The sequence below is a fragment of the Pteropus alecto genome, unplaced genomic scaffold, assembly GCF_000325575.1.
Source record: "Pteropus alecto unplaced genomic scaffold, ASM32557v1 scaffold79, whole genome shotgun sequence".
Classification (NCBI taxonomy): domain Eukaryota; kingdom Metazoa; phylum Chordata; class Mammalia; order Chiroptera; family Pteropodidae; genus Pteropus; species Pteropus alecto.
The window spans coordinates 190,149-202,171 of NW_006494612.1; positions in this window are offsets into that span (position 1 = coordinate 190,149).

The window sequence follows — 12,023 nt, forward strand, 5'->3', positions numbered from 1 at the left end:
CATGATTGCACCCTGAAGATTTTTAGTTGTTACAATTAATATTGTAGTTAATATTATAGATAATCTTGTAGATAATCAATTTTTTAACCTGAATTTGCCAAAACTTTTTGTATAGTACATAATATCAACATGTTGTATTCAAAATTTTTCCTGTCACTACTCCATAGATATAGATAAAACTACATCAGTGTTTGTTAATAACTGCATTCCACTGCCACGGTAATCTACCTCTATAACCCAATGTAGGGCAATTTGCTGAAACACAGCTAAGTACTTCTGTGAATGTAGAGTTATCTAACCTAAAACATTAAGAAATTCACACTCTAGATTCATTTCACCTACTCATTTATCCCTGCTGCGGTCTTCCATTGGGCATTTTCCAATTTCATTGAGCATGAGCGGTTTTCTATTGGTATTTTCTTTTGCTACTACCATTAATCTCACCCTAAAGATTTATATTTATCTACCTATGTTTTTCAAACCTCTAAAATACTCTGATGAGACAGGAAAACATTACTTACCTTTCAATACATACAGTGTCCTTATGGAAACTCCTCCTCTAGTGTTAGTCTTTAATCTCATGACACCAAAATGTGGAGGAATTCAATATATAAGACCGTATAAGAAATCTTCCAAAGTTATTGTAAAAGATACATTTTCAAAACAAATGAAAAAAACCCCAGTGATATTACTTAAGTTTAAACTTTACTAATAATTTTAAGGACACAAGGAATCACAAGGCACAGGCAGAGTAGGAATTCAGGATCACCGACATGATTTCTCACTTCCTTTCTTGAAATATCAGATGTGTTCTGAGACCAAAATAACACATGAAATCTCTAAGCATTACTTAAACAAAAACTTTTCTATTAGAAAATATCATTGTTTTATTACTCAGGATGTCTGACATTATTACATTAACAAGAATATTTGATAGAATCATCAGCCATCTTTCTCATAGACATTCTTCTAAAATAAAGGAATGGAATTAAGACCTGCTGTTTATCTTCTTCCTTGCCAGTACACCTTTGTCTTTTGTCAATATGACCTTTCTATAAATTTCATATGTATTTTTTTCATGATTTTTCTTATAATGCTTTCTGCAAAATATTATACAAAAAAATAAGCCTGCAAAGACTCCAACAAGCACCAGGAATGAGCAAATCAGTGTGGAATAGGAATTCCCTCTACAAAGCATGTTAATCATGATTGTATTTCTTTACTGGTCTTTTGCTATAGATTTACTAGATCATTTACTCCTTGTTTAATCATCCATAATTATTTGAATATTTTAATATATTATATTAGTGCATACTTCTTTTTATGGACAAAGGTTTTCCAGTTATTTCAACAATTGGGAGCTTCAAATTAACCTACCCACATATTTTCTTATCTTAGAGATCATGTCTCTAAGACTTTATTTTTCATTTAATTCTATCATAAAAAAACAGAAAAATTTATTTCAGCAATGTACAGTTATGGCAGAGGAACAGAAGTTTGACTCACCATACCTCAGTTAAAATGTACCACGTGTTCCCAATGGCAGATTGTGACTAGAGGTCAATGTTTAGAAAAGTTTGGATTCTAGATGATTGGTGAGGGTAGCTATGTATCAGATATTATGACACAGGTTTTTAAAGATACCAGGGGCCAACTGTCGTTAAATAATCCCACCTATTTCCCATAAGACAAAAAGGTCTTTATTTGTCCAATTCCAACTTGCAGCAGAGGAAGAGAGCCTTTTTTAATTCCTGGCATCTGGCCTTTTAGAGAGCAACAATAACAGCCATATTAACCAGTAATGACCTCCTAAACTTAGTCTTACCAATGTGTGTTATTAATAACTTCACTTTTTAGCTTGGTTATTAAGTACTCATAGCCACTGACTTCAAAATCATATCATCCACAATTTCGTATTTAATAGTCCTTCTTTTGTGAGCATATAGGCCCTCCCATTACTGTTGATGGGTATAGTCATCAAATAGAGCAGGACTTCTCAATCAAGGGCAATTTTGTTCCCCAGGAGACACTGGCAATATGTGAAGACATTTTTGATAGGTGCAACTGGGGTCTTGCTATTGTTGTCTAATGAGTTGAAGCCAGGGATGTTGCTAACAATTCTACAATACACAGGAAAGTCACTCACAACAAAGAATTATCTGGTCCAAAATTTCAATAGCATAAGTTTGATAAAAACTGCATTAGAGTCATTATTTAGTCATTATTAATCTTTTCACTTATGGCCTTATTATCCATCCAGACTGATTTTCAGTCATGACCAATCTCCCTTATCTTCTAATATACAGATCTATCTGATATTCTGAAAAGTGGTAGTTTCCTTAATATGGGCTCTTGCCTCCAGAAACATTACTACAGCCTGACACAATACTCTGTGAGAAGTTCCTAAATTCTTCACAAAATATCTGGAACTACTGATTAAGCCTCTATATACAGTGTTGCTTTTGAATATTAATGAGTTATGCAGTTTAACATGGTCTGGATTATAAACTTCTGTGTGCACTCCCAGACTGCCTGTGTGCTCCATAATTTTCTTATGAAAATCTTTTGTGTACCTCTGAATGGTTGTTATAGGTAATAGTAAACCGCAAATTTGCACCCAAATACACCCGCTTAAAATCTACTCAATTTTCATTTTTACTATTCTTAAATAAATTTTATCTAAATTCGCATTTGATAAATTTAAATGAGCATGCTAAATTGTGATATATCAGCCCAGCATCTGCAATCTGCTTCTCTTCATATTCAGGCAGCTATCTTAAAAATATAAAATTTTGATTTTTGGTTTTATATAATGCATAAGCTTTGCTTTTCATTACTATCTGTCTAATATTCATTGGTAATACTTCACAGATAATCTGAAAAATAGTCAAAATGGTAAATATAGGATATTAACTGGGAACCAAGCAATAGCTGAGGCCTGTAATTCAATTCATCTGGATACACTTTGTCTCTTCCATACTCCAGATTATATAAGTGGAATCTTTAGATAGAGCTTATAAATCAATTGTCCAATTTTCCTTCTCTATAGTGGTTTCTATAGTGATCTAGAGGCACTCCCAGTGTTGTCACCAAATTGATAGAAGAAAGCTATGGATATATTCTCTGACTCTGAGATCCTCTCCTGGAAATTGCATGATTGCATTAACTAGCATTATGACCTAATTTTAAGCATATCTCTCATTTGCTATGATCTCTGCTTATTTCTACTTATCTGGTTTAACCACCTCTTTCCCAAACCAACCCCTGCCCACTCTTCCTCATGATCTAGCTTTTTCATTTAGAAGAACAGTTTAATCACAGAGCTAGCCATACCAATATCTTTGTTAATGCTTCTCCTTAGCTCTACTTGCCTGAAAGATACAGTTGGACTTCACAGATGAATCTAATGACTGCCCTTAATTCTTGGTAATGGAATTTAACTCATACTTAATCTTTATTTTAGCTACATGGATGAAATTATGACCACCTCAAGAAATCTTTAGGAAAATGCACTGTCAATTTTTATGATATTAATATTGTGTCAACTACATTGAGTATATGTAAATGTAGACTTAAACCAGATACCAGCAGATAAGACAAAAAAGGGAAGATTATTTTTTTGTTGGATGGTAAATATATATACTTGTATAACTGCATTTTTCTGCACACTCACATTCCAACCTCCCATAGTCAGAAGCCTTTCCAGTTGTTTTGGTTTTACTTCCTTTTGCACTCCAGCCAAGAGATTTAAATGGATTGCTAACCTCTAAAATATTTCTTTCTCCTATTATTAATTTAATTCCAATTCCAATACAATATCTCCATATATTATGTCAACTGTAACTGAAAAATAAATTTTAAAAAATAAATACAATGTAATAATATTTTCAAGTAATATGGAATTTCCATAGATTATTTCCTTGTCCATTTCCTTACTCAATTCTAAACATTTAATTTTATTTTACAAAGTAGCTTCTGTTGTAGGATAAACGAAGTCTAGGGTGGAATAAATCCATTCCAGAGAATATCGATTTAAAACTCACTGGATTTACTAAGAGACATCAAATGAAATCCATTTGGCAAATGTGCATTGGCCATGTCCATCAGGAATCATTCCACATCCAATTTTAATTAATTTCTTTCCTGTTGATATTAGTGCAATTCTCTTTCACTCACTCACCTATTATTGAGTGGTCTGAGTTTCCTTCTACCCTCTATGTCCTGAACCCTGAAAACACAAGGACCAGAAAACAGCATCCAAACCTTCATTCTAATCTCTGGAGAACCAGCACATCTTATTTTGATTTGCTTTGTTTTTGTTGGGTGTCTACATAACCCATGCTAATATTTTCACTAAATTTACATATAGATTTTTATATCTGACTTTTTAAAACTTAGTTATATGTACTTAAGAAGTATCTAAGTATTTTTGTGACTTGATAGTTCATTTCTGTTTACCTCTATCTGGTTTCGATGTTAGGATAATGTTGGCCTCATAAAATGATTAGAAAGAGTTCCTCCTGCTTCTGTTTTCAGGAAGAAATTGTAAAGAATAGATCTTATTTCTTCCTTCAATATTGATAGAATTCACCAATGAAATCATATAGGCTGTTGCTTTTCTTTTGGAAGGATATTAGTTATTGATTTGTATTCTTTGAAGGATCGTGCACTTTTGAATAATTCTAGATTGTTGTTTTTTTCAACAGTTTAAATATTTAACCTCACTTTCTTCTTGCTTGCATGGTTTCTGAGGAGAAGTCTACTGTAAATTTTATTCCTGTTCCTCCATAGGTAGAATGTCCCTGTCCCTACATCTCCTTTCAAAACTTTATTTCTATCTTTGGTTTTCTGCAGTTTGAGTATGATATATCTGAGTGTAGAATTTTTGGCATTTAAACTGCTTGGAGTTCTCTAAAATTTCTGGATTTTTGCTTTTGTGACTGTCATTATAATTATTTTTTCAATTAAACACTATTCCTTCAAATATTTCTTCTGCTCAGTTTTCTCTCCTTTCCTCTGCTGATATTCCAATTGTGTGTTTATTACACCTTTTGATATTCCCCCACAGTTCTTGGATGTTATGTTCTGGTGATAATGATGATTTCCTTTTCGCTTTTTAGTTTAAAAAGTTTCTTTTTACCTATTTTCTTGTTCAGTGATTCTTTCTTATTATTGTATAGTATACTGATGAGCCCATCAAAGGAATCCATTACTCCTAATACAATAGTCTATAAAGGCATTCATTATTTATGGTAATGTATTTTTTTATTTCTAGCATTTGTTATTATTTGTTAGAATTTCCTTCTCTGTGCACAATACCCATCTGTTCTTAAATAATATCTAATTTTTCCATTATAGAATTCCCCACTACTTACGACTCAGATCTTAACATGATAATAATAACTGCTTTAAATTCTCTGTGAAATAATTCCAAAATCTGTATCCTATCTAAGTCTACTTATAATGATTACTTTGTGTCTTAGGCTATATTTTTTCTTTACCCTTCAGCAAGCCTTATAATTTTTCCTGAAAGACAGATATGACATATGGGGTCACAAGAATGTGATAAATAGCCTTTTAGTGTGAGGTTATATTAAATTGGCTACAAGTTGTAGTCTGTTTGATGTGTTATAGCTGCACATGCCAGAAGCTTTAAATTTGTATCTATCTATTGCTCATATTTTTATTCTTCCTTAGAAATTCCTTCTTTTGGCTTACACTGTTCCTCTGTTCTCGTTACCTTTGGGCTTCCTTAAGAACTGCTCCTCAGATACAGTCTATGTCTTGCAAATCTTTTAGCTGTAATTTACATTTATTTTACTGGAGCCCTGCTAGTATGGAGGTAAGATGTGGGGGAAATGTACCCTATAATATTATGATAATTTCTCAATCTTTTAGTAGACTTGTGTCCTTGAGGTGTGACCTGCACATGTATTTTTGTATATATATAATTTTTCTTCTTCAGTGTGATAGAAAGTCTAGATTGTGCTGGATTTGGAGAAATGTCCTTCCTTTAGGTAGAATACGGGTCTAGTAAATCTTTTCTCCTGTTTACTCTTCCCTTACCTTTCCAGAGACAGGAGGCGCATCTTGGCTTATCATGAGAATCTGGTGGGATTCAAAGAGTTAAAACTGACAAAATGTGAAACCCTAAAAATTTCCTAATTTCAAGGTAATCCACACTGAGACTCTGGAACTTCATCAAAATTAGCATTTAAGTATTCCTACAAGTTTATGACTACGGACGATCTCTGTTATGACTCTGATTTGCCAGTCTCTCCAGATTTCTGAATGTTGGTTTGCCAAGGGTCTTCAGTCCTCTACTAGGTCTAAGAAATGACAGTGATTTTCAACCTTTCAGCTTTTTCTTGTTAGGATGGGAATGACAGCTTCTAAGTTCTTTACATGTTAGAGATGAAGCCAAAAGTATTGTTTAAGTATTTGTCATAGTAAATCATGCTCCTCATAATTTCATTTGAAAATCTCCAAAATGAAAAAAAAAAAGAAAATCTCTAAACTAGGATAAAAAGAACAAATTTACTTTGACACTTATTAGTCAGAGTGCTTATAAAATATCTCCATTTCTCTCAAATTTTATCAACTTTCATAATAGAAATCCCATGTACATCCATCTACTTTTCATCTTATTCTTCAAAATCCACCTACAAACTCTACATAATTGCACCAGTTATTATTTCTTCTTCTGTCTTCTCCTTTCTCCTCTTGTTTCCCTTTCATTGTGATGGCATGTACCCTTTATTTCTCATTATGCAGTCCCTTGTGCAGTAGCTGAGATAGCCTCATGAGAATTCTCTTGGCTTCCCAAGTGCAAGTTTACATAAAAAACTCATGACCCTGGAGTCCTTCTGATAACAATATCCATAATCATCTGCATCAATAGTATTAAATTATTACCCCCTGATTATCAAAAATCCAGTTTAAATTCACTTGGTATTCATAACATTCCAACCACAGGAAGGAATAATCAACTGAAGTTTTGGAGAGTAGTGAGGTGATTATTCCTCCCCGAAAACCCTCTCTTAAGCCACAGCAAAGGGTTAGATTTCTTACCATCAGAAATTTAACTAGTTTTAAAATACTATTCCTCAGAATCAATTTTTTAACAAAGCTAAAGAAGACTTAAGGAAATAAAATAATGTTGTATCATATCCCTGGCATAAAGTGTTCTAACTTTTAAGTATATCAAATGATGTTGAATTCCAGGTGTACTGACTCAACCTTGACTTAAAATCCACAGGATTCCAATTATCATTAGGCTTACCTCTTTTTGCCTCTGGCAATGTGTAGTCCTGAGCAAAGCTGTCCACTAATAAACCTCAAATACTAGAGTGAAAAAAGCTAGTGACATCATTTGTATCAGAATAAAAAAATGTGTAGTGGTGATAGTTAAAAAATTAAATTCATGCTTGAATTTTACATATATTGCTTTTGTTTTATGAGTAATGTCATTATTTCATGAATCTTGTAAAGTTTTCATTATAATATAAAATGATACAAGACAGTTGAAAAACAAAAAGCAAGTAATAAAAAATGTTTTCAATAAAAATATTGAAGTTTCTAAAAATACCTTGAATAGAAACAATATGTTAGCTAAAATATATTTTACTTATTTATTAAGACTTTAAAATTGAATAATTTATTTAATGATTTAAAATCTGTGCATAACACATGCTTATAATTTTACTATGCTATATTTCCCATTATTCATTATTCGGTATTAACTATGGGAAGATATTTCTGTGTTGGTATATAGGTTTACATATGTGTGTTTATGTATGATTATGTGTGCATTTACATCCAGTTGTTTCAAGTCATATTGAGAGTAATTGTTTGATAAAATAAACATTTTACTTGAATTTACATTCAAAACATGGCATAAAATTTGGGTGTACTGACTTAGCATTTGGTCATAGATTATTACTTATAACACAGAATTTCAATTTTATATAAACAAACACAAAAATGTCATTTTGAAAGGGCTGATTATTACCTCAACCAAAGCTAGAGGTATCATCAGTTAATACACAGCATCTTTACCAGCAAAGTTGAACCATTTAAAATCACCTTTATTTATTTAGTTATAATATTTTCTAAATGATTCCATACCTTTTGATATTTACACATGTCACCTATGCCTTGGTTATATGCATTTTCAGAAAGAAGCAATATGTATTTGAAAAATGTTAAATGTCAGGAAAATAACAAAGAATGGTAAGAAGTCACCTAAGTTTTTCATTAAGACATTTTCTCATAGATTTTCACCAATCTTGCTATAAAGAATGAATCTTGAGATATGAATGTTTCTCTGAAATATACCTTAAATTTACATGTTACTGCCACAATTGTTCTCATATTTTATAAGTGACGATATGGCAATATAAAGCACATGCTTTTATTGTATTTAGAGATGATGCTATCATATTAAAGGCTTCCTCCATGAATATTAATTAATTAGAAATGATAGTGAATGTAGAATATTGTATGTAAAAAAAGAATATAATGAGCTTCACATTATCTGTATATTTTCCTGCAGTTTTTGTTGTTTATTTGTAAAAGATTCAGATCCTTCAGTAATGATGTTTGCATTTCTGAGAACATATTGAGATGTTAATATCATATGTAATCTAATGTAGTACTAAATTTAAAAAAAAATGTCCTTGTATATTTTTTTAATGCAGATATTTAAAAAGAAAACATTGGTGGGACGAAGCACTTAGAAATCAGCCTTATTGTGCACAAAGCAGTTCAAAATGAAACTGGTTACAGAAAACCGATCCTTCTTGTTTTCTTTTTATTCTTCTTGCTGCTTTCAATGACATTCCCTTGTAAAAGTTCGTATGACTAATCATTCATTCATTCATGCATGAATTTGTTTACATTTTGTCTAGAAATCAATTTAAAGTATATATGTTTTAGAGCAAGCATATCAAAGAGTAGAGTCACTAATAAGTTAGATAGGAAATCAAATTGCTGAAATTTTCAGTACATTGAAATCTGTTCATCAAATACCAAAGTATCTAGTAAAGTTTAAGATGTTTTAGGGCAGGTCATGTTTATTACCCATATTGTCGTGGCACTTCTCTCACAGTTGGCATTTAATAACTATTTACTTTTTTAAGAAATGAATATAAGAACTTCAGAATTAAATTGCATCTCATTACATCTTAATTTGGTAAGTTTCTCTCAATGTTCTAAAGCTACATAGCATATTAGACTTGATCATCCCCTCAAGAATTTGCAAATAAATCTACTAGAAGGCATACAATATAAGAGATAGGGTTGGAACAGCATTATATGAAGAAAAACATTAATATTTAACTTAGAAAATTAATATCTATATAGATAGTTTAAACTTAAGCTTCTTGGTAAGTCTGGGCTAGGTTAATGAAAGAAAAGACTGATGCCAGCATTTGAATTAGTCTTAACAAGGCAATTTTCTGTACTATGTAATTGCCATTGTTGCATAGTCAACTAGACACTCTCTTTTATTTATAAACATATTGAAGGGTATAAAAATAAGATACTTCTGTTAGAACTCTTTGAACATAGGTTTAGGTCTACCCAACTTAAGTACATTACTTCACAGTTTTCTCCTAAAAAAACTTATTTTAAATTATCAGTGTGTGACTCAACTATTTTGTCTATTTGCTTTAGTTTTGGATATTCCACAAAGTTATATAAATTGAATCATACAGTGTGTAGCAATTTTAGTCTAGCTCCTGTCACTTATCATAATGCTGTTGTTGTTGTTCTAATTGTAATATTTGTTTGCTCATTATTTTTCTGATTTGTTTTCTCTAAATTCCTTGGATGCTTGAATTTATGTTTTGATATCATTCCTTATTTTTGAAAAATTATCTGCTATTGATTTAGATATATCTTTTTAACCTTTATCTTCCTCTTTGCTTTCTGGAAATTCAATTATGTATGTTAGACAGTTTGATATTGTATCACAGCTCTTGGAAACTCTGTTATGTTTTTTCTTATTCTTTTATGTTTCAATCTGGGCAGTCAATATTGGTCTATCTTTAAGTTTATTGATTCTATCTTCAGTTATGTCTAGTTCACTAATAGGCTTGCTGAAGTTATTTTCAATCTGTTTTATCATATTTTAAATTTCTTATTTCTATTTGACACATTCTTATAATTTTTATGTCTCTACTAAAATTGCCCTTCTAGCCATAAATGTCTAACATATCACTTACAGATACTTAATTTACCTGTTCCCTATATTTGACTTATCTGAAAATTGTTAAATGATTTGTCTCTTGATATTATTTTTGTCTTGCATTTTCATGTTTCATAAATCTTGAATTAAAACCAGCATTGCATGTAGGATAATAAAGAATAAAGTAAACAATACTAAATATCTTACTTGCTGGGCCTCTGATAAGCAAGTGTTTACATACTATCTCCTTTTTTTTTTTCATATTTAAGAATAGTTTATTCTCTTGCAACTCCAAATCTTTGATTGGCTCACAAATAGGATGGTTTTTTACATAACCTAAGTGTTCTCATTCTTAGTTTGAAAATACTTCCATTTATATCATCTATCATCTATCTATCTATCTATCTATCTATCTATCTATCTATCTATCATCTATCTTCCTATTTATCTATCATTTATCTATCTATTATCTATCTAATCATGTTGATCTTTACAGATTTCTTTTGTATTTAACTGAATATGTTCTATCATCTATCTATCTATTATCTATCTAATCATGTTGAACTTTACAGATTTCTTTTGTATTTAACTGAATATGTTACTAATCTGATTTTTCTATATTGTTTTTTGTCACACTGCATCAGATGCAGAATATATCACTCTGAATCAGAGTGGCTGATGCAATTTAATTATTATTACTAGAGAGAAAACATTTTTTATAAATATGTATATTTTATCATTTATTATGTCTCTATGGACATTTCAGCTATTTCTATTCTAATAATTTTACTGGTATAAAGTAGTAAAAGAAGCGGAATTCAATAAAATGAAATTTCAAGAAGACAATATACAAGGTCTATTTACACTAATATTTTATAAGAATGGTGAGTTTATTTTGCCTTTTTGTACTTGATAAGCAAGCTGCTGAATGCCAGAATCTTAAGGGTTTACAAAGAATAAAAACTATTTAATTCAACTGAATATTTGCTTTTTTCTTGCTCATTTATATTTTTGTATAAAAACAAATAACAAAAAAAAATCCATCCAGTTTTGATTATGTTGATAACAAACATTCTTTATACTACTTAGTAGTTGTTATAGTTCTTATTAATTGCATATTTTAAACAACGGTAGCACTAAGTCAATTTATCTATGCAGTCATAGCTAAGAAATAGACTCATCCATTTAGTGTAATGTAAAAAGCATTAGTGTAAAAGCTGTTTAGATTTAAACTTTCCAAGTTGTTATTTGGTTAAATTTCTTTGTTTGACCATGAACTTGCTTACATTTCATGTTTTTTTAATGTACTTTACTGATGCAACAAAATAAAAATTATAAGAAGCCAATGTTCTCAGAGTAATAAAAATAAACACCCCACTCAATACATAATAATCAAGTATCTATTACTCTGCATATTTCAAATTTTATAAAAACATGGGCCATTTTTCCTGATCGAATAAGAAAATTTGCTGTTAATGTAAATGAATACTGATTATTATAAATGCTTATTAGAGAATTTCTTTCAAGACTTTGCAAGATGTCTCCTGAAAAGGTGATACCTGACACAAATTCTAAGTTCACATTAATATTATATTGTTAAATTTAAAAAAATGTTAACCACTGGAAGTTAGCAAAACCTTTTTCAATCTTATTAAACTCATTTATTTGCATATGCCTTTTCTTTGTGTTCTTTAATTAATATCTATGGCTCCTAGAGAAAGCAGCAATTAGCTCTCTATAATTTTATGGCAATGATTTGGGTTAATTACTATTAAATATATTCCAATAGTATTTTCAGATTTAATTAGAAAATGGCATCCACTCAATACAATCA